Genomic DNA, 24,649 nt, shown 5'->3' with positions numbered 1-24,649 from the left:
TTTTAATTTGCATTTCTCTGATTAGTGATGTTGAGCATCTTTTCATACGTCTATTGGCCATCTGCATGTCCTCTTTGGAGAAATGTCTCTTCAGGTCCTCTGCCTATTTTTTAATTGAATTAATCATTCTCATTTTCCTCCTCTAGGCTGAAAGAAACCCAGCAGTCTCTTCCTTATCTTCAAATTTATTAGCTCAAGAGCTGGTTTTTCAAAGACCTGCACTGTCTTTTCAAATGAGCAAAGCTTATAGAAAACTCAGACTTGCCACTGTCTAAACTGCTGGATCTCAACTGAAGTGGGCAAACAGAATTCTTGGTGTGCCGCCTTCCTCAGCCTCCCTTTATCCATCAGGAAATTAGAAACTTTCCCCCAGGAGGTAAAGAACTGCTAATTATACATGTCTCTAAGAAAGCTAAAATTACTGATATTGCCAAAAGGGCAAACTACAAATTATATACAGAATGAATTTGCTCAAAAGAAGAAGCCATCGTACAGATGGCTCGCTGCACCGTGACTTATTTCATGCATTTCCAGGCATCAAATACTTCAAGTTTTCTTGCAAAGTGTATCTTGAGCCTGTGCTTTTCCACTCAGTGCTCCTCCCTGAACTTTTGTGCAAGGACTGGGAATTCCAAAACTAAGACAAGGAATCACCCATATTTGGAGGAAAGGTCCTTGAAAGTAGGAGGAAAAACTATGTTTCCCCGAAAATAAGACCTAGCCAGACCACCAGCTCTAATGCGTCTTTTCGAGCAAAAATTAATATAAGACTGGGTATAATGTAATATAGTATAATATAATATAATATAATATAATATAATATAATATAACACCCGGTCTTATATTAATTTTTGCTCCAAAAGACACATTAGAGTTGGTGGTCCGGCTAGGTCTTATTTTCGGGGAAACATGGTGTGAGGCAAAGTCTGGTGATTCTGTCAGAAATCACCAGTTGGAGCCCGAGAGTTTTAGACAAAATCACCATGATACTGCCCAGGGGGCTGCTGACTTTGGGAGCTGCTTAACCTGATCTGATCCTTTTTCATTAATTCGTATATTTACATATTCATTAATCCATTCAAGACATCATGTAGATATTATGTGCAGAATCCTCTGATAGACACTAAAGAGAAATAAAAGATAAATGCAGTCCAAAAACATAACTCTTACTAAGGAGAGTCTGCCCCACTTCAATCTAACTCATTTCTTACCTGCAAGAATGTCCTACCTGGTCTCCTTTACCTACCCAAGTAACCCTCTAATCTATTCTCCACACTCCCCCCCAAGCTAGTGATAGTTCCAAATTCAGCTCTGCTGTGACATCCACTGTTTAAAGTATCACAGCCTTCCCCTCACTGCAAGATAAAGACCAACATTCTTAAAATGGGGCACACGGTCCCTGGAAGTCTTGGCCTGGCCTTAATTTTCAGCCTTATCTTGCACCGTTCTTCCTTTACGCACTGAGCTACTTCCATTCTGGCCTTATTACTTCTTTAAATAAACTTTTAATTTGGAGTAATCTTAGATATGCAGAAAAGTTGCATAGATAGTAGAGAGCTCTCACATACTGCTCACCCAGTTTCAATTTCCTCTAACATAACCACCTTCCATTACTGTGATATGTTTGTCAAAACTTAGAAATCAACACTGGTATTTTACTATTAACTAAACTCTCTATATTATTCAGATTTCACTAGTTTTCCCATTAATGTCCTTTTGCTATTTCTGGATCCAATCACCCTGGCCTCCTTATAAATTTTTATCCAAACATGTATGTCATTGCATTGCTTAAAACATTCTCTTTTACCCTCACTCTTCCCCCAGCCCTCTTTGCTATGTGATTTCTACTTGTTCAAATCTCAGCTCAAAAGTTACTTCCTTAGAGAAGCCTCTCTGAAATTGGAGTCCAGTCTGTTTTATGTGCCTTCATACACCTGCGTACCCTTCCTTTGTGTCACTTTTCTATTATACCTTCCCCGATAAGATTATTTTGTTTTGTCCCTACTTGCAACTAGTCTCTAAAGGCCATGAAAGTAGAAAGCCTGTCTGGTTTTCCTAACCATTGTATCCCCCCATGACTTAGCATGGCATGTGGCATATAGTAGGTACTCAAGGAATATGTTGACTTAATAAATGAATGATGAATAAATAAAAGAGAAGAGCTATGTGGTAATAAAAGAAGGACATTTTAAAAATCACACTGAGTGATATAGACAATACAGACCATCACAGGACTCCAGAAGAGGGAAAGATCAAAGTAAGAGGCAGAATTATAGGAAGACTTCATGAAAATGGAGGGTTGGACTTTACCTAGACCTTTGATTCATGCACTTAACAATAACTGAGTACCTACTAAGTGCCAAACCCTCAAAGTGTTTGTTCATTTTAAGCAAGGAAATTATATAATCAGTGTGCCACATTGTAAAAACAATGGCGCAATATGGAGAATGAATTGGAGCAGAAAGAACCTAGAAATTGGAAAAAAGCAGTTAAGATAACAATCCATCTAAGAAATACTGAGGACTTAAACTAAGGCAGAGGTGGTGAAGATAAAGAAATACTGAAGATGCTGATTCAACAAGGACTTGGAAATACTGAATAACAGAATAAGAAATTCCCAGTAGGCGAAACAGCAACGAGAAGACGTTAACAGTTACAAATTAGTATGGATATTTGGAATATAGTGAGAATACTTCCAAGGTGAAGTAAAGGGCTCAGAATGGAAGCCATGGAATAGGCTGGCATAGATGAACTCTGCTATTGAAAAGTCAAGGAGATTGGACTTTATTAGTAATGAGTCATTAAGCAATAATGACATGATGAAAGTGAGATGTAGGATGAAGAGAATGTAGACAAAGGAAGGTGCCTTGAGAAGCTGCTGAAGAAATCCAAGCAGTTGCTTTATATGTTAGCATTAGAAACATATAAAACCGACGACGCTTTTTGAAAGGACATCGACTTATAAGTACCTAAATCAACATCAGTGTAGTACCTAGTACAAAGTACTTTGTCTTCCAAAATTTTTGTTGATTTGCGCTTCTTTGTGGATAAAACATCCTGGAAGACAAGTAGATTTTGAATATCTATAAATATTCATTGAGAACCCTTTACATGACAAGTGCATGGAGCATACAAAAATATGTAATCACATTGTCCTTTGAACTGTTTTTTTTTTTTTTTTTGCTCTTTTTTACTCTTATCAGCTTTCAGGAGAAATGAATACACGTGATATGCTTCTGTGGTCATTATTCTCCGAAATGGCCTCCATGCTCTCCACCTTCTGGCATTCACACACTGTGTAGTCCCCTCCTACCTTCTAGCATGGTTTGTCCATGACACCAATGACATAGAGAAGAAGTGATGGTTTATCATTTCCCAGACTACATTAGAAAAGACTGTGTCTTCTGTCATGGCTTCCCCTCTCTCTCAGACCACCCAGGGGGAAGCCAGCTGCTGTGTCCTGAGGATATTCAGACCACCTGTGAAGAGGCACATGTGGCGAGGAAGGGTGGCCTCTGGACAACAGCCAGTGAGAAACAGAGGCCTGCAAACAACCACATGAATGAGCTTCGAATGGATTCCCCAGCCCCAGTCAAGCCTTGATATGACTACAGCTGTTTACAACACCTTGACTACAGCTTCAGACTGTGAGCCAGAACCACCCAGCTAAGCTGCTCCCTGTTTACTGCCCCGTGGAAACTGTGAGAGATAATAAATGTTTGTTGTTTCAAGCTGCTGGATTTTGGAGTAATTTGTTACACAGCAATAGATAACTAAACCATCTCATACTACTAAACGTTGAAAACTAGCAAGGAAATCATGTGTCCATCTTTGTCCTAGCTGCTGAGAAGTACAAGCTAAATAGTATTCTTCATTTTGGTTGCTTTTCTCAGTCTGGAGTTGTTGGTTTTTCCTCCTTCCCCCTCCCTTTATTTTTTGGTCTCTGTTCTTTGTCTTCTGTCCAGTGATTTTTGTCTTATTCTACCTACTCATTTATTGCAAAGCTCCTTAATACTTTCTTGGAAATAGATGTGGAAAAAAACAATAAAGTAAAAATATGAATAATAAGATTAGATAGGATCCCAGCCACCATCAGAGAGATCACAATCTCACTGGAGTGAAAAGAGAGCATGTAATGTGACGTAGCCTATTACTTGTGTTCAACCACGCAGAGATTGCCATTAGAATTCAAAGAAAAAGGAAAAGCTGTGTTTTAGGTCAAGTTCCCCAGCATCAGGCCTTGAGATACGATTTGCATTATGAAAGTCCTCTCAAAATAAACTGCTAAGGGAATGAGGAAAGCAAGACAGGGAAGGGGCAGAAGCCAAGCTAGGGTAATAGTTCAGAGTCTCAGAGATCTCGCATGGAGAGTCTGGAATCTACACTAGTCCTTCAGAGTTTGTCCTGAGGCAGAGGAGATAAGCTGCCATACCTGCACACAGGGCGCTCATTGCCCGAGGGTCTCTGAAGGTCAGGTGCGCTCCCAGGTACTCCGGCTCTCTACAGGGCCCCGCGAACATGCAGACAAGTGACTGCAGTAAACTGAGGAAGTTCTCTGATGAAAGCTGCAGGTGGCTGAGGAAGGAAGAGCACATGGAAACTGAGCTAAAACACACAGAAATGGTGAAGAGATCTGAGGGCCTCTGCACAGAGTACCAAGGTCTGCTCTATTAGGAAAGCTTCCATTCAAGAAGATGGATCTTCACCTGCACTGAGCCTTACAGGGGAGGTAGAATTGGAATAGACGTGAAGGAGAAAGTATTCTTCAGAATCCAAATGAGAGGAATAACCAATAACAAAATTAGCAGAACATCTCAGGTGTTCTAGAATGGTTTGATATTTAACTTAGACTCTTACTTTTATTCCTAATCTCAAGGAGGAATCTTGTATCGATCTCTTAATGGAGTTATTAAAACACATTCATTTGTTTTTAAAAAAAGAGGTGGTGAGAGGTTGAAAAAATTTTCATGAATCTTCCAAACATGAGCAGTGATATTTTCCACCCATTCTGGTTCTAAAATATAACTACTCGTACAGCATAAAACCCAGAGCTCGATCGTGAATAAAAACAAAACCTGCCAGAAGAGAATGGGGCCCATCCAAGTGTTTTGAAACTCCTTCTATTTTATCATACATAACTCCTGGGTTGATGAAATTGGGAGACCATTTCAAATACAAACTATTTAATAGCGTGTCTTTTCTTAAAGAACTTATACCAATAACAAAGTGCTATAATAGCTTTTCCTCCTATATACTCTTTAGGATATGTGCTTACCCAGTGGAATTTTCGCGAACTTAATTTTCCGACTAGTACTTGTAGTCTAACTTTATCTGGAGTTGAACATAAAGGCATAAATCATTAAGCCCCTGCTCACCTGATCAAGAGCTTTTCTTTCAGAAAAATCAAGCATCAAGGGGCTGCCATTCACAGAAGCTGTATTTTCTGGCTTTCCATCATGGTGGCAGACACTTCTCCCCAAGGATTCATCAACCGCCAAACAAAGAAGGAAGGCAGGTCAATGACACCAAAATCTGCAGCTTCAGCACCTTCTGAAGTTCCTGGTGAGAAAAATAAAATAAAATAAAGTAAAAAGAGAGAGAGAGAAAATAAGTAACACACACACACACACACACACACACACACACACACACACACACACATCTCAAAGGAACTTTAACGAATGGTCTCAGAATTTATAGGTTACATTCTGGAAAGGAGACATTCAGAACCCTGTAACAAGCAAGTTTCTGGTGCTATAATGATGGGCTACCAGCCGGCCTCGATAGATACCAGTCATTATTGTTTTATTAGTCACAGTCCAATTTTGTGTGCTATTCTATCATTTTGACAAAAGGATTTTTTCATGATACCTTTTATCATGTTATCATGACTTAAATGTGGATAAACCATACGGAAAGATTCACATCTGTAGAACATAGGCACTGCTTTTCAAGTGAACATCCCTCTCTTTCAATTCATCCTCATACCCTTGTCCTAATTTATACCACAAAATGATAGAATTGCACCCATTATAGGAACCATTGCACTGAGGGTGATTGCTCATTTGATAGTGGAGAAAGCTGAGATTCAGCGGGGTTAAACAAACATGCATAAGGCCACGCGAAGTCTCTGGTAGTCCAGTCACCTGTCTTTCTAGCCAAAGATTTAACAGTTATACCACAGTTCAACTAAAAAGGTTAGAGACAAATTTTAACTCCAAAGTGGTGTTGTATGAGATTTAAAGATTCTTTTGAAGGCGAGACACAACACAATGAAACACAGAGGGATGAAAGGCAAAACTCTATTCAACTCCAGATGAGAGAAGCTTGCCAGACAGGGCCACATAGGGGACTGGACAGAGGCAGGGAACAGAAAGCTGGAGATGGAGGAGGAGGCTTAAGTGCGGCCAGTAGGGTAGAGTTAGCTAGGTGTTAGCCTTCCCATAGATGGGCTAATTTGAATAATTCCTCATTTGCAGGCTTGGGGCTGCCTTAGTTGTCTGGTTTCTGACCCTGGGGTGTTTAGGGTACAGTAGCCCTAGAGTATGGAAGCTCCCTAAAGGCAATGGTTGAGATGTGGACCTAACTAGTCGTTCTGAGAAAAACTGACCAGCCTTTACCCACGCCTGCAAAACTGGGTGAAGACAGCATCTCCTAAAAGTTTTATTACAAGTGGTTATGAATGAATAGTGCGAGCCTTATGCCAAACCACACATACATATGCAAGCTGCTGTGAAAAAAAAAATTAAACAATACCATTAAGAAGCAAAAGACCTGGGGTGGGGCACCTCGGTCACTTATTTGCTATGTGATTTTAGGAAAGTCACTTAACTTCTGTATTTTATGCTCTTCATCTGTACATTAGGAAGTCACATAACTTACCTCACAGGATTATTGTAGAGGTGAGCTATATTAATGTATACCTAATTAACATGCACATTTAATATGCTTATATAAAATATAAGATTGTAAACAAAGGAATTTTCACCCTAATCACAGATACCATCCAAACGTCAATATCAAACTATGTATCAGGACCCTATTCTTATCACTACATATACACACAAGCCTTTGAGCTCTCAGGGAGTGTCTTTTCACTACCAAATAGACAGAGCTATAAATTGTGGAGTTTGATATAATAGATCAAGATAGGTCCTTCCAATGTGTTATGTTCTATTGCCTCAAAATAATAAACTGCCAAGACAATATCATGCATCATATTAGTGGCAGATTATTCGGTGAAACTTACAAGGAGAGGAACTCACAGCTCACAGACAGATGCACGGTTTCATCCTCTGTTATTTCATCCTTCTTTGTAGAGTGCTGAGTTTCATAGAGTAGGAAAAAGCTTAACTTATAATCATCAGAAAAAGATATGATTCATGAAAACACTCCAAATTCTTAGAAACACAAAACTTTACATTTATCAGGGGTAAAAGAAAGATAAAAATATATGATTCTGGACTTAGAAGGACTACTTTATAAGGGGGATCAAGGAATGGGAGTCAGAATATAAAACATTCAAAATTCTTTTCCGACATTCAGAAGTTCTTGATGACTCTCAGTTCATTTTTTCTCAGAAAGCATAGTTCTTTTGATGTCAGTAAAAGAAACTCAAATTGGCTTCACCATTGATTCTTGGCTTCTCCTTCCTCATCAAAAATGGGTGGTAGAGTAGACCCCCAAGGAAGAAAAAGACCTATCAGTCATAACCCTTTCTTACATTCTGTCACATGTCTAAAAGGAGTTCCTGGAAGAACTCAAAAGTTTCCAAGAGATAGAGCTCTTTTTTTTGTATCATTTCTCCACAGAAACAAGACACCGGTGAATTATTCAACTACATATTTTTTTCAAAGCATTATAGTGTGTACTTTTAAAATGCTTATAAAGCAGTGATTTGCATAGTATAGTTCCAAACAGAAATGTCCAGTTGTTACTCACAAATCCCAAATATCTAAAGGTGTCCACCTATAAGCGCACAAAAAGTCTCATAATGTGTTTTCTTGTCTACCCGGTAACCTTGAAACGCCTGGGAGCCTCTGACTACCCTACCCCAGTGTATCTTATCTCTTACCACTAACCTGTCTAGAACTCCCTTCCTGCACCAATGGCCAGAACTGGGTCACACATCCATCATAAGTCAGCCACTGATGAGCGGAATTAGATCACTACACTTAGCTTAGACAAGTCAGGATTTACTGCTGAATCTTGTAGAAAAAGGTGAGCACTGAACACATCAAATTCTAAAATGGCATTGGGTAGCAACCCAGAAAGATCTGTTGGCACTGCCACGTCCTGAGTACCACATTTAGCATTTAATACAATATCTTATTCAATCCTCAAATGCCCATGAGGTATTTATTACTAGCCTCATTTTACATACGAGAGAACAGTTGTGGAAAGGATCACCAACATGCCCAGGGGATCAGGAATATGCCCAGTGTCACACCACTTTTTGCAGCGGAGCCAGAAACCATATCTAGCTTTGTCAGATTCCAAAGCACTTGCGATTACCCAGTGTGCTGAATTTTGAAGTGAAAACTTCAGCAGCTACCGTTTCTGTTGGATAATCATAACAAGTGGCTGTTGAATTATCAATTTGTTTTCCTTGGACGTTCTTGGCAAATAATAGATGAACGATATTGAGCTTCCACCCTTGTTAGTTATCCCAAATCTCACTCAGTCAGATTCACCGATGTTGAGATTGTTCAAAAAATATGGCCACACGGAAAAACAGAGAGAAGCAGAGGCTTGGCATGAAGTGCTGAGAACAATAGAGCTATTGAGAGGAGATGCCAAAATATCATTGATTCACTGGAGAAAATGTTCCTGTTTTGAGTCTCACACGCTGATACTACAGATGGACCCAGCTTAGCTGAGGCACGCTCTGTGTTTCAGCTGTTTACTTAAGCAGCACCAGGGTTCTCAGAAATAGTTGCTATGCCAACCAGCCCCAAGACTATATATACATTCATGACCAGGGCTTATTCTTAGGGCTTTGTTACCTCTCTTCCGAAAGTTTGAAGCTCTTATTGCTAAACTGCTTGCACTCGTGCATTACAGCCTCTGATAGGCAGTTTCTTTTCTCTGGCAGGTGAAAAATCCAAGCGAAGGTTGGCAGCCTGTATCGAGCCACCTTTTGACATCACAATTTTATAGTCAGTGACAAAACTATTCTAATTGCCCGAGCCTCTAAAGATTTGGTGTTTAGATGATAAAAGGACAGTGCCTTTTGTCATCTATTATTCACCGTCATAGGTGCGCAGTGCCACAGAAGTTCTCAGAGGAGAAAGCATGCTTTTCAGATGTCATGATTACCACGCTTTTTAAAATTTCCTTGCCACATTTTTAATGGGATACCACATTTCAGATTAGCACCGACCAACAAATTTGGCCAATCAATCGACCTCAGCTCCCCTGCTAGAGCTACATTTAAATAAACCAGTAACGTTGAAAGCTGAAGAGAGCTCTTTAATTACCTTTTTTCCTGTTTATGCTACTTTGAATGGCTTTTGTTCAAATGCATCTGAATTTTCAGTCTGTTTATTTTATAATTATTGGTTGACTACATGCAGGCTGTCATTTCAATTAGATTTTGATGGCTGATAAAATCATTGTTGACAGGGAGTGCGCAAATGGATTTGGGAAAACCAGATTAGTGATGTTTGTGTTGTTGCATTTAAATAAAACGAAATGACTTGGTAGCAATGTGATCAAATCTGAAATTTTTGTTATAAAGAAAGAAAAAGCAGCTCTGTGAGAAATCTGGTTTTCAACAGAGAAACTGTTTCCTGTTGAAATCATTGTAAATCCTGAAGTATGCAGCCACTTCTTCTTCAAATAGATTATAAAACCTAAAAACAATCAAATAATCTCTTCTAACAAGAGGTTTGCAGTTAGACAGATTGCTTTAAAGGATAAAGAAGTAATAAGAAAGCCAAGATCTACATACTGATAATACATGCCAAATCCATTTAAATTGATAAGGTAGAGAAAGCATGGTGATAAGGCTTGAGGGCTTAAGACTTTATGTTCACCCAAAAGATCAATACTTAGGGAAGAAGAAAACTTGGAAACATTTCCATCTCCAATTAATAACTGAGATATACATGGCAGATGAGGCAGAGAAGAAACAGACAGGCTATTTCCCTGGGAACAGACCCTACTCACGCAAGGCTCAGCCTACTTTTGTTATCTATGTAACAACTGTGCGAATGACACTCTGTAAGTGCTAAAATACCTGCAAAAAGGAATCAGAATCTGCTGCTCCTCCCAAGTCATTAAAGCAAAGCTGGAGAATTGAAACAAAACAGAACCATGTGTAGTCGGCCACAATGAACAGAAACTAACATCCAAACAGCAGGCCCCACCCTCCGTGCCTGGGGCTCAGGGATGTGCCACAGCTCAGCATCCCAGGTTGGAAGATGGCCCAGGGCAGAGCCGGGATAAGGACTCAAGAGTGACACCAATGTCTGTGCTCTGGCCCACTGGCAATGAAGATGATGTAGTTTGATTTCATCTTGTACAATATTCACTTAGCGAATCAGTTGTCTATTTGCTGCTTCTCACCCTCCTCATTCAGCCAAATCTGAGGTCTTCACCAGGGAAGCTCAACCAGCAGTGAAAGTGAGACAAACATGTATCGTCTACATAGTCCCGAATGGCCTGATTTTAAATGTCCTGGAGAACAAACCCCAGACTGGTTGGCTATACTTCTCACCTTTCATTGGATGTTTTGATAAAATAATTAATGGATAATTTCAGCTAGCAACCCTATAGTGCTTGCTATATGCCAGGCACTTTTCTAAGCACTTTATAAAAAAATAACTCATTTAATCATCACAACAACCCAAAATGTTAGACATTCTTACTTCTATTACCCCCATCTTCCAGATAGGGGACCAGGGGACAGAGAGATCTCTCAGCTACTAAGTAAAAGACTCAGATTTTGATGTAGGCAATCTTGCACCAGAGTCTACACTCTTGCCTGATGATATTTGCAGAGCCTCTAAGGATAACTGAGTGTGCATATGACTGTGTACCGAGCATATTTACGTGGTACTTGCATCTAATTTCACAGCTCTGGTCCACTGAGCAGTGGAACAATTATTACCAATTGTTTTCCATGATTACTACTACTGATAGTTGGGTTGATAAAAAAAAAATTAATTGTTATTAAATGTATAAAATTGCTAACATTTCTATGTCCCAAATTTATGACTAATATAGGTATACCCTGTTCCACAAGTAAATTGCCTATATTCTCTGCTTTCACACTAAAGGAAATAGTTCTATAAAAATAATATCTGCCTGTAACACTTTTCCATAGCTACACTCCAAATGTGTACAGCATTTTGTTTGGTCCTTGCTGCAAGTTCATGAAGTAATGTAGGCGTCATTTTCTCAGAATGAAAGGGCAAAGAACCAGGCATGAGAAAATCAAAGACAATAGTCAGTATGATCAGCTCTGAAAAATACAACAGGGAGATGGAAACATAATGGAACCAGGAACTGAAGGATGTCAAGTTGGCTTGCCCATACCAACTGTTGAATAAGTCAGACATACTGCTTGAGATCCTGGGGAGGCTGTGCAGAGGCCTATTAGCCAAGAAATAATAATTATTGTGCTCTGAATGCCCTACCATGGACTGTGGGAGTTACATAAAAAGGAGAAACCAAACTCTATCACTTTTAAGAGCTTACAGTTTGAAGAAGAGACAGATACACATAGGTCAATATAAACAGGCATACGACTACACATAGCTCCATCTTATCTCCCAGTAAAGTATTTGAAAAAGGTGATTGTTTGCTAATTTTTGGAATCCTTCCACCTCCAATAGATAAACATGATTATTGTCCAAGAAATTCATAAAATGATGATTGAGAAAAGAATAAATAGCATAAGAGAGATGGTTGAAAGGGACAGAGAAGACTTTATTTGGATGAGTAGAATGAGGCTGAGCACCTGTTGTCATCCAGTTGCTGCTGGAAGTGAGAAGTCATTTTAAAAGTTTCCATTGTATCAATTCAGGAGCAAGGTCTGAAATGAAAAGTAGTGATGGAGTTTGAGAGTGATGGTCTTACGCAGCAACTGTAAGAAGTTAGGAAGAGTATAAAATCTGCACCCTCTTGGTTTCTGGTTCACGAGTATGGCTAGTTATATAAAAGGAAAGTTTTGTAATGATAAAAAATTCTTATATATTTCAAATATGAAGATAACTGCCTTTGCTCATTGTGATCTTAGTGGCATGTTTTTATACTGGCAATAGACATGGCTTATTCATCTACTCTCTTACTTGACCTCTCCTCCCTACCCTACTCTTCAATAAACATCACAAATTTGCAATAACAGAACAAAACAAAGCAAACCACGATGTACTGGGTTAGGGCATACATGTGAGAGTTATCTGGGGAAAAGAAAGAAAGCTGGCTCTTGTCAATATGTTATAACAGACCTCCCACCAAAAGTACCCAGAAGCGAGGCCAAGGGGTTATTTCAGGGACCGGACTGAAATAGCTGCTCTTCTGCTTTTCATTTTAATTACATGTGACAGTTTACCTTAACATAGCCTACAGATAAATTATGAGTCAGAACCTGAGAAAGCATACAAAGTTACATATTTTGTCAGAATTTTGTTTTATACAGATAAACTTTAAAATCTTATTATTCAGTTCTGTATGGCCTTAAGACAATATGCCAATTTCGCTAGATGTCTATTTCTTTATCTGTAAAAGATGGGATTGAATTGGGAAGAGATAGAAACTCCAGAGTGATCAGCTAAAACTGTGATTCCAAGCCCTGGGATGTGTGTCTGTAGTCTGCAAAACACTGTTATTGCATTGACGTGATTTACTCAAACTAGTCTTTCATTGTGTAATAAAGGGATTCTGTCCAGTAAACAATAGTAATGTTTAATAAACACTCAAACACTTATTTTGCTGTATTACTAGTATTTTTGTTTTTAATTAAAAAGCATGCTTTTTTTCCTTCTCATCAAATATAGTACTTTCTGCACATTGAATTTTCAGAAGGAAGAGAGAAAGCTTATATTCCACTTCATGTCAATGTCATCTCTTAAGTCTTACATTCATTTACCATGACATAGTGATAATCAAACTGCAAAAGAAGTAGAAAAAACAATCAAATCCCCTCCTTTCTCTACTTTCCTACCTCTTTGGTTAGAGGAGAGGAAACAAGGGAGATAGGAGAAGAAAAGAAAGGAGAGGGAACTGTTTTCCAGGTGTCAAACTATCACAATCAAAATAAAAGATCTTCCAAAATGTAAGCGGTCAAAGTTGAGAGTCTAGCCATTCTTGAGAGTGTGTTTCTTGCCCCTCCTCCTCCATACTGATTGCTCTGTACACAATTTCACCCCCTGCTCCTCCATAATCTCTGCATTCAGCTTTGTTTCTTTAGTGCTCTCTCTGCCCTCTACATCTCTTCTGTGATTGCTCTGGCCTCCTTGCTCTCTCCAAGCTACCTCTGCTCCTCTGTTATCCTTCTCTTCTATTTCAGTCACTCTTTCCATGCCCTCCTCTGTTCCCGGGCGTCACCACTTGTGTGAGCTTTCTGGCCTCTGTAGCTTTTCCTATGATCACTCTCCTTGGTTTTTCTCTGTGATTTCTCTGCCTTCTCTGGCTTTCTCAGCTTTCTTTAGAACTCAGAAAACCTCAACAGGTTCAGGGATTAATTTCAGTTTGGATAAGCACCCCAACTGGGAGTGTTTACACCAATTCTTTACCGAAAGTCTTTAGATCTAAAATCTTACTGAGAAGGTCTGCCTTAGAAAAGTTCACATACCTGGAGTTTTATCAGGAGAATAATTTCCCTTCAAACACTGGCCTTTCTGCTTCTTATTTTGGGTAAGGTTTACTATGCATAGTTTATGTTCTTTCATTTGATGTGGGCTACACATGATTGGAAAACCCAGTATCCTTGGCACTGAGAAAGGACCCAAGCAAGCATTTTTTCATTCATTCAGTAAAGATTTATTTAATTCCTACTGTGTGCTGGAAGTGCAGGATGCTAGACCTTACTTCAAGCTCCATCAAATAACTGTAGATTTACTTTCCATAAATATATTTTATAGACTGTATACTTTGTGTGACCTTAAAGTAGATTGGAAATGTCAAAATGTTACTGCATTAGTCTTCCTACTACTCTTGTTTTACTGTCTAAACTTTAATTTAAAGATTAGATATTATGATTTACTTGCTGTTACCTTAAAATATGTATTGCTATTATTCCTAACACAGAGCAACTTAGGCGCTTTTAAATCAAAACTTTTCACTGATTCTCCCCTTCTAGGTCAAGTGCAACCACCAGCATTATGAGTCCCTACCATAAAAAAATGAAAGATGAATAATATAGCAAAGGTCATTCTTTTTGCTTGATGTCTCCATCTGATATTTAGTACATTCCCCTACTCAGCTTTTATTTTTACATTACTTAGGAAAATTGGAAAACTAAATCTTCGTAGTCCACGTCCACCCAGATTGCATAATCTGAAACTATTTGAAATGTTGAGCCAAAGGTTTAGCGCTATCTTCTATCCTACTAGTATTCAGGCATTTGCTCCTCTAACTCTTCGTTATAGGAGTCCCAACCCAATGGTTCATGGGCCATGGCTGCTAAAAGTTGTATTTTATTAGTCTGTGAAATATTTTAAGAATCTGAATATGAGTTTCCCAGCAAACTGACAATCTCTACTTTGCCACACGGTCCAGTATTATCTATTGTTATACAGTTGTTCCCCTTCACACATTCATATTACTCACCTAGTTCCATAGACATGTGGATTTATGATTCCTAAGTTGAGTGTAAAGTTGGACCCAAATGGGAGGTGAGATATGGAGGGAAATAAACTTTTGATGGTATCTCAATACATCCAGACAACAGGTTTGTTTGAAATGCAATAAGGAAATGCAAACCTTGATAAAGCACATTCCCCCACACCTTCATGTGGATGAATAGATAAGATGAACTAAAGGAAGGAAACCATTCTGTTTTCTTGATAATTCCCAAGAGAGCCTTCTGCAACATGGGCATGAGTGAGCCTAAGTACTTAGAAGAATTCTCTTCTTTAATAGACACTGGGAGGGGTAGACACTTTCTCCCAAATATGAGGATGTTACTTTCCAGTGCTATATTTGGTTCAAGGATCAGGAAAATAATATTTTTAAATAACCCCTTAAATACAATCTCATCGCTTATACAGGCTATCTTTTATGGTGTGGTGAGGTAATGCCTGAGTATAAAGGACAGTGGGATTACAATAATATGTCCATTCCTCAATTCTGGCAGGATCCTACCTACAAAGGAAGTGTCACCAACAACTGCAAGCTCCTTCAGAAATCAAGGAGCCAGAGACACGTCAACTGTAGACTTGGTATGCTACTTCTCTACATGCTCTCTGTAGCCACTTCTCTTGAAATCTGTATCAGGATCTTAAATTGTGTTTCCGTTTTGGAGGAGGGCAGGGTAATACACAATAAAAAAATAGCATTGCCCAGATTGAGGTTTGGTCTTTGCCCTCAGCTCTTGGGAGGTAACCTCTGTCTGAGCCCTTGGAATGTTCTCTCTTGATCAGAGTGTCTATGTTCGCCTAGGAGATTTGGGCCCCACTGGAGAGTCTATGCTAACAAAGTGACCATGGTACAGAGTCTTGATGGTATCAGCTTAACCTCTAGAGGCTGCTGGAAACGAGGGTCAGCCACATGGACAGTCAACTGTGTCTATGTGACTGAGCCCCAATAAAACTCTGAACACCCTGGGTGGGGTAAGCTTTCTGGGTTGGCAATACTGCATGTGGACTACCACACATCCTTGTGGAGAGACACAGGGCCATCTACACAACACCACTGGGAGAGAATCACGAGAAGCTCCATGCCTTTTCTCCCGGACCCTACCCTATGCCAGTCTTACCTCTGCTGATTTTATCTGCATCCTTTCACTATAATAAACCCTAGCGATGAGTACAAGAGCATCTCTGAGGTCTGTGGGTCCTTCTAGTGAATTATTGAACCTGAGGACAGTCTTGGGAACCTCTGAACTTGCAGTTAGTGTCAGAAATGAGGGTGGTCTTAGAGACTTTTGAAATTGCAAGTGGAAAGGGGTAAAAGGGGGGGAGAGGATCTGTAATTCTCTAGAATTCTGCAGTGGCTTTCTAAGGGTTCTACCCCTGCAAAGCCAACTGTTGTCAGAAGACAGAGTCTCCTCGGACTTGCAGCTCTTATCCAGCTCGCAGAAATGGGTCTGGGCATCCAGAACGGATAGCCTGAGCTTCTAAGCAATAACACATGGATTCTTCTCCATCTGTCTAACCTGAGCCCCACCAAGAAAGGAAAAGGAAAGCCAGCCAACTCTCTTTCCTTCACTCTCAGCATCTTATTCAGTACATTCTACTAAACCTGCTTCTCAATATCATCTCATTAAGGAAAAAGATACTTATGATATTAACGTCTTGCTTCTCCACACTCAGTGAAGTCACAAGTATTTAACTTCACACTTAAAAGAGCTGGGCACCAATGTTTCTGACACCTATTATTCAAATGCAAATCTCATCGTGATGCTGAAAACTCAATTTCTTTTTATTTCTGACTACAAAGAACAGATGGCATTTTCAGTGAACTGATCTCAAATTGCCTATGGGACTGGAGGAGAAACACAGGTACGCGTATAGATCCACCTTAGAAAGTAACAAATTATATTTGGAAAAATATACATCGAGGCTAATTTCACCCATGATACTAATAACATGCTGTCAAACATGTTAGAAAAGCTTCTCCAGTACCCATTACTTTCCTTCTTAGTATAAGGCTCCAAAGTGTCAATCAGAAGTATAGGATGCCCAATGGCACGCACCCAGAGTTTCCCCTCTCCCAGTATGTCTTTCATCCAGTGGTTACTGGGCACAAGACATGAGGGACACAGGACAGACAGGTGGCTGCTGTTCATTTTCTGACTACTTAGCACCTGTCACCAAGCATATACATTACCTCCTGTAATCTTCTCAAGAGACCTAGAGGGAGGAGATGCTATTCTTTCCATTTTACAGAAATGAGGAATGCAGAGTTTACAGAGGGTAAGGGACCTGCCCAAGGTCACAAAGCTAGCAACAGCCAAGTCAGCGTTCCCCACCTCTGTCCACCTGAAAACATTTTTGAATTGCAACACATTCGGTGGTCTCGTTCATCGAAGACCTTGATTCTAGCAATTTATCCTATATATCACTAAATAGATTGCTAATATTCAAAGAATTAACATCAAGTAAAATAGCCTTCAGAAAAAAAGTACTAAAATTATACAGAACATAATCAAATTTTTCTTGGATGCTTCAGATGCTACTTTAAACCCTTGGAATGTCTCAGGTGCATCATCCTGCAAGAGTGATTGGGCTAATGAAGTGTAGGTCAGAAGAATAACAGATAAATCAGCTTCCACTTACATATAATCACTACCCTAATTCTCATAAATACTTTTGCAGAGTTCATGATGTAGTGATCTCCTAACTTTTTTTCATTTCGAGTTAACAAATCTTTAGCCCCCGTGGTCAGCTCTGGGCAGTAGTAATAAGTGTGATATAATGCCTGTCCTTAAGGAGGACACATTCTGACTTTGGAACACTATATTATCCCCCTTGCCGTAGAATTACCTTGTCAATATTTCATTGGCTGTAAGTGGAATATTAACAGCAGCTGATCTACATTTAAAAAAGAAAAAAAAAATTAGTCTATCCACTGATTGTAATGTGACTACTTTTTCTCTTCTTCTCTCTTATGCTATTTTTAATGAGCTAATAATTGCCTCCCATGTCATTCAAGCTTTTTTTTAGCTCTACACACACACGCACACACACACTTTAGCAAATATATCATTTGGTGGTGTTGTGAGTTTGTGGTGCTATTTGGCATCTATCACTGGTCCATATTCACAGGGATTTTGTAAAAATCTGTCTTATGACTCTTTTGGGAGGGAAGTGGGGAACAAAGCAGAAGGAAGGGCGGAAAGGAGCATAACCTTCGCTTTGGCAGATGTCTAGGAAAAGAAGACTCTCTATGAGATCACTGCATCAAAGAGAAGTAAGAAGTTTCCAGGCCTCCAGTCACAAAGCCACCAAAAACTCACTTTTAATGAAAAAAGAAACTGTTAACTTCTGCACTGTTGTAAAATACTTACCAAAGACACCTTCCCTGCTAAGTGCCATTCATTTCAAGAGTGAAATGCTGTAACAGAGTAAAATGCCCAGGGCAACTGGGAACCAGAGATGGAGGGAAGTGTGTGGTTCACTTGTCCCTGGAGGGGAGGAAAAGCGTCTCTTTCCTTGACAGCTTCCCCACTTAACTACTGTGCAGTCGGCCCTATTTGGCACCAGTGAAGATTCAGACTTCCAGCAGATTCCCTGCCATCTGCCTTCTGACTAGCAGCCTGCAGTAGAAACACCTTGACCACTTAAAATCCTCCGTGCTCCCAAGGGTTGCCTTTTTGGGACAATTAGAAGATCCATGGAAAGAAAATCTTTACTTTGCCACTTGGCTTCGATTTCCAAATTTAGTTGAAATTCTGGAAGAGAACATTCAGACAAACATTGTTTCCGATTTTTTTTTTCTTCACCTTGGTGCATTTTGAGTACCCGGAGCCAGCAGCCATGGCAGCTGAGGGAGTGACAAAGGGTCATCAGGAAGGCTTGAGTATCCCAAAAATCAGCACAGAGTTTATTCAACTGACAAGGAAGAAAAAGGAGAAACAAAAACAGATACAAACAAACAAGAAAAACTAAGGTGCTAGCCCCAGGGTTCTACCAAGTATCTGCCAGTTTATTCACCCTGAAACCTAAAGATCCCAGATGGAAACATTTTCATTTTTTAAAATTATCTCTTTACTTTGTTGGGATTTTAGTGGTTACTGTTTGAAAGTTTTCTTGTACAGGGCTAAAATATAAGCTAAGACAATTGCGCAAAATCTGTGGGGGGAAGTGGGGACGTTTTAGTATTTAGTCACCTGGATTACTAGAGTATATGTCTCAGTAAAGCCAACATCTGCTCTTCCAAAATGTATCCATCTTCCAAAAGAAAAAATAAATTTAAATGGTAGACAAGTTTGATTCTTCTTCCTACAAAACACACGACTGGAATTAAGTGCAACCAAGAGTTGTCTTCCTGATCCATTTGGGTCCCAGCTATGACCAAAGTTAAATGACTTATTTACCACTTCAGTCCAGGACCGGAAAAACTAGATAATTGCTGTTATCTTATAGTCTGAAAAGTCTTATGAACAGTGGTATGGATGTTCGAAATAGGTTTTTAATGTCAGGCTAGTACTGTCCTCCCGACACTTTTCTTTTTCTTCATGACTTCCGGGTAAGTTTTGTCTATTCCCCTCATTGAATGATTCCTCTGAGTTTGGATTAATAAACTCTTAAACTTTTTCAATTGAGAGCCACATTAATCAGTCATAGCTCTACTCATTTTCTTAGGCACACACTTAAAGAGGTCATCAGCTCAGATATAAATAATGCTTCCGAACAAATATATTTTCCAATACAGTATTTAAAATACACTAAAGTTAAAGCGAAAGTTTCCTAGTTAAAAATAGGAAGTGACCTAGTTTCAACCAAAAACATTCACACCACCTGCACTTACGTTCCAAGGATTGTTTGTTAATTTCTTAAAGATACTTAAAGGTGCAATATATGTTATTCTATAGTATCTTAACATGGATTTCAATCACTTCCTTTCAGAATCAAACTGAGATTGACTTTACAATCAATACTCATCTTTCCTTTTTCCCTAGATTTTTCGGATGACAAAAAGTATTTCTCTCTGTTGCACATAAGAGTCTTAGTTGCATTAAAAATTTCTACTTTGTCAGAATCCAGATCAAAAGGGATAGTCTTTTTTCTAAAACTGAAACGTGAGGGAAAGATCCCAATTGTATGGCTTATACAAATCGACTCTCAGTTCAGAGTCCTGGAATAGCACGTGTTGTTTTCCCAGCCTTTAGTTCCCTGTACATTTGCTAGGGTTCTCACATAAGCAGTTCCCAGAAGCTGGAAATGAGTTCCACAGAAGGGACGGATGCTTTGAACTCAATAGGTTTTTTTCAGCGGAAAATTTTACACCAGGGTTTCAATTAGAACCTAAGGCTGATTACTTGCGCTTATAGACCTCCTGTCTAAATCCTAGCTTTCCTCATCACTGGATCAATGTTTCTTCACTAGATGATTGATTGTGGGAGCATTTCAGTGCTTCTTCCTCAGAAGTCTTCTTTCTAGTACATTTGGGGAAGCTCCAATGGCTTTACTTTAGCAGAGAAAATGGTTCTTGGTGTGAGCTCTGGAGCCACCCGGCCTCAATTAATAAATAACCCAACAGCATCACTTAACAGTAGTGTCACTTTGAGCAAGTGACTAATCCTCTCAAAGCCCTAGTTTCTTTATACATTAAATGTAAAAACTTAACAATCTTCTCTATAAAGTGTTGCTTTGAAGATTAACTAATCTGCATAAAACATTACAACACTATAGTAAGTACTCAAAATATGTGATCTTTTAAGCTATTGTCATTATATTATTACATATTACATGTATATTATATATTATTAGCTTTTTCTGATTCACTGGAGTCTCACGGGGTGTACCACAAATTATAGCATATTTTAACATGCCCTTGAAATATGTAATATGTAGTCTTTTGGGTACACAGCCTTGAAAAGACACAGCATAATTAGCAAACACTGCAATGCTCTGTCGATTTCCTTTCTGTGTGTCTCAGGTCACTTACTACATGCAAACATCATAGTTCTCTGCCCGAAAACTTTTCATCTGGCTGTGGGAGCACCCTCAGCCCACAGTCAGGGTCAGCCAGAAGTCTGGAGAATTAATGCCTCTCAGAATCCTCAACCAATGACAAACAGCAGTTGACAGATAAATATCACTACCATCAGCTGAGATAAATGAGATGTATTCTTACTGTCTTCCAGAATTCCCTTGAGGGGCTGAGCTCCAGATATCCTGAGAAACCTGGCTTAGAACACACTTTTTATTGTCTTTTATTCCTTTTCCTGATTCACTTTTCCATTCTCCAGGTACTTGCTGGGATGACTTCCCAAATATATCACTTGAACTTTAATCCTTGCCTCAGGCTCAGCTTATGGGATATCCAAACCAAGACACCTCTGGATAAGTCTATTATAGCCATGGTTTCATTCAGTGAATGTGGAAATAAATTGTTCCTTCTTGGTTGAGGACCTAGAACAGTAATTGACTTGGTTTAGAGGCTGTACATCATGTATGTATGTATGTATGCATGCATGCATGTATGTATTCTTGAAGTTGAAATCATAGTGGAGCTCAATAGTAGTTCTGTCTTCCCATTCCAGTTTGTAGAAGTTTATCCATTTCTCTGAGAGTTTCTTTTAGAATACAGCTCTTAGATCTTCCTCTTCTAATCCTTTCTTGAAAAAATGACCTCATATCAGTAGCTGGGACCAAACCAGATAGGCAGCTTTGCATGGGGAAGGAGGGAAGGCAGAACAGCAACGCATGGGGCAGGAGAACCCAAGAGGGATGAGGAGAGTTGAGGGTGTTGGAGGAGGGGGCCTAAACGGCATGTTGGAACCTCAGCAGACTGTATCCCGCATGCAGACCATAGTTTCTAAATACTATTTGTTGCTAAAAGGAACCAGGGCTGATTCCAGAGTCAAGGCTGGGAAACTTCAAGATGAGCCTAGAACATCTTGTGCCAGGTTAAAAGGAAGTGGTCAAAAAATGATGGAGGGGTGTCAAAGGGATACAGAGGTCATCTTGAAGGGGCCCCTACTGGTCAAATCTGGAACAATTTAAGCATCAAAAGAAATAATATGGTAACAAATTATAACCATTGAATAAGATAGAAATTACATTTGTTGAAAAACAGGCTATTTATGAAATCTTGAAGTAACTCCCACACAAAATACTTCTTAATTACAAAGGAAAAAAGACTAACTTTGCTGTGGAGAAGCCTGGCAAATACAACCTTACTCAATTGATCAAACTTAATAGTATATCACTAATAATGGAACAAATCAAAATTGTCCACCACCACCTGATACGTTGCAATCAGTAGCTTAATTGCTGTGATATTCCTGCTTAAGATGCTTAACATGAAAATAATGACCAGGAAATCACAGTAAAAGACAAAACTGAAGGATAGTCCACAAAATAACTGACATTCAAAAATGTTAAGCTCATCCAATTTGAGGAAGAACTGAGGAACTTTTCTAGACTGAAGGAGACTGAGAGATATGACAGCAAAAGGCAACACATGATTCTGGCCTGGGCTTTACTTATATTGGACATTATAGGGAAACTTACATGTTTAAGGATTAGATGGTAGCATGTTAATTTCCTAATTTGGGTGGATACAGTTTGGTTACATAGGGAAACGTCCTTATATGTCGGAAATATAGAAATGTGTCACGTCAGCCACTTACTCTCAAATGGTGCAGGAAAAAGAATAGGTATACTACTGCTATTCTTAAAGTTTTACTGTAAATTTAAATTATTTTTCTAATTTGGTGCCCAGAGAAAATACCTACAGATACCTATATTTAGAGATTCTCTCCTGTCAAAAAGAAGACGACAAAAAAAAAATCAGTTAACCACTAGAAAACCCCAGTCAACAAGCTCTATCAACAAAACACAGGTTTCATCAGGTCTTCAGGGCCTCACATTGAAGTTTAAAGTCTTCATTAAAGATCATCAAACACTTGAGGAAGGCTTACAAACATGCCAGAACAAACAAGCAAAGGATAGAATAATTCAAAAGAAAAGTATACATAGGAAAAAGAGAACGTTGGTTCATTTTCTAAAACAATATCTGTGGAGCATTCCCAGGGTTGGTGCGAAGTCCCCACGTGCAATAGTAGATGTTTTTTGAGTGAACTGTTCCATTTTCAACACAAATTTTGATTTTCCCCATGTTCTTCCAGACACACTTTCCCCTGTTGACAGTTGAAATTTACTAAAACAATCTCTGAAAGATGTTTTTAAGAGACTTGGTGGAGTTGATTATCATACATCAAACCCAAGTAGGAGTTGACTCCCTTTAGAATCAGAGAGACTTGGGTTTGAATCATGATCATACTGGGTGTTCTTCTTGATTCCTCTTTCCTTATCTGCAAAATGGGGATAGTAATACCTACCCTCATTGCAGGGTTGTGAAAAGTAAATGACATGTTCATAACTTTGCCTACCACACAAAAAGTGCTCATGAAATGGTGCCATTGATAGTATAATTATTACTGTTCACATTAGCTTCTCATAATCTCAAGATATATAGGTCTTCCTTCTGGAAGAGGCCTGGAACTCATCATTTGTTTCAGTCATATTCTGTCAATGAATACCCATGGTGAGTGTCTTCTGATCACTCCATTCTGTTCATGACACCCATCCCTCCAATTGGTACCTATGCCCTGGTTTTCTAGTTAGTAAACTATGGTCTCTCAGCATCAAACCCTACTTTTTATATTTTGTTTGGTGATAGTAGGGCTGAGCCACTAAAATCCTTCCTTCCCCTTTGCCAGCGGCTCCCTTTCAGTCTCTGCCAAAAGTGGGCAGAGGGAGGTTGTTCTTTCCTGTTTTGGTTTTCTGTGTAGCTTTCCTTTCCTCTTCGGTGTCACTCTAACAACACTTCTTGACCCTGACAATCCTGCTTTGTCCTAGTTTTTGTCCTGCTTTGTCCTTTGTACAGTAGTTGATACAATTTGCAACACTCAAAGGACCTGCTTTATCACACACATCTCTGCCGAGCCCCTCCTCCCAACCATTCAGTGCTAATAATTCCAACCTCTCTTCTTGTCCTACAAACCTAGGGGTTGTGCTTAGTATTTCCTTTTTGCCTTTTCATTTCTTCAGTGCCTATTAACAGTAAGTTTTGAACAATTCTTTACCTTCTTTCTATTTAAAATCACAGGTGTGTATTTTACCTCCTGACTGATCTCTGAGTAATACACATGGGTTGTGCCTCCTTCTGAGATTCCTCTTTAAACTCTTTTCCAAGATCTCCTCTGTGAATAATCATGTCCCATAAGCTGGGTCAATTTTTCACTACCCCATTAGCTATAGACATTTCTCAAATAACTTTGATCTCTGTGACTGTTCAGGCTAACCATAGCTCTCTGTCAAAGAAACTCTTGTCACTGCATCTGTTCTTTCCATTCATGTCTGCTGGCCCCTTAGAGATAGACACATTTGCTTATACCAGGCCACCACCATTTTCCTTCATTTCTTACCTCCCAGTGAGATCACCTGTAAGAGGTTCTTGACTCAGTCTAATAATATAGAAGAGAAAAATGGATGAAACCAAAAGTAGTAGAGAAAGGTAGACAGACCTATATCTCTATCTATATCTCATACCTGTATCACTTATTCGACCTCTCTTCCATTTCTCCCATCTCCAGGTCACTCCAAAGATGTCATCAATATTTTCCTCAAATATAATTTTCATCTCAGCCCTCCCTTCCCCAAGACTGTACAATGATTCCTTGCTGCCTACCAGATCAAGTCTAAACTTCTAAGTTGGACCGTGGGTATCATTAGCATGCTTTCAGCCAATTACAGTGACTACATTTTATAGTCTTGAAAAGACTTTTCCATTTTCAAGATCTGAC

The sequence above is a fragment of the Rhinolophus sinicus genome, chromosome 16, assembly GCF_057876585.1.
Source record: "Rhinolophus sinicus isolate RSI-liver-muscle chromosome 16, RSI-T2T, whole genome shotgun sequence".
In the NCBI taxonomy this organism is placed as follows: domain Eukaryota; kingdom Metazoa; phylum Chordata; class Mammalia; order Chiroptera; family Rhinolophidae; genus Rhinolophus; species Rhinolophus sinicus.
The sequence above is the reverse complement of the archived record's forward strand: the minus strand, read 5'-3'. Positions refer to the sequence as shown.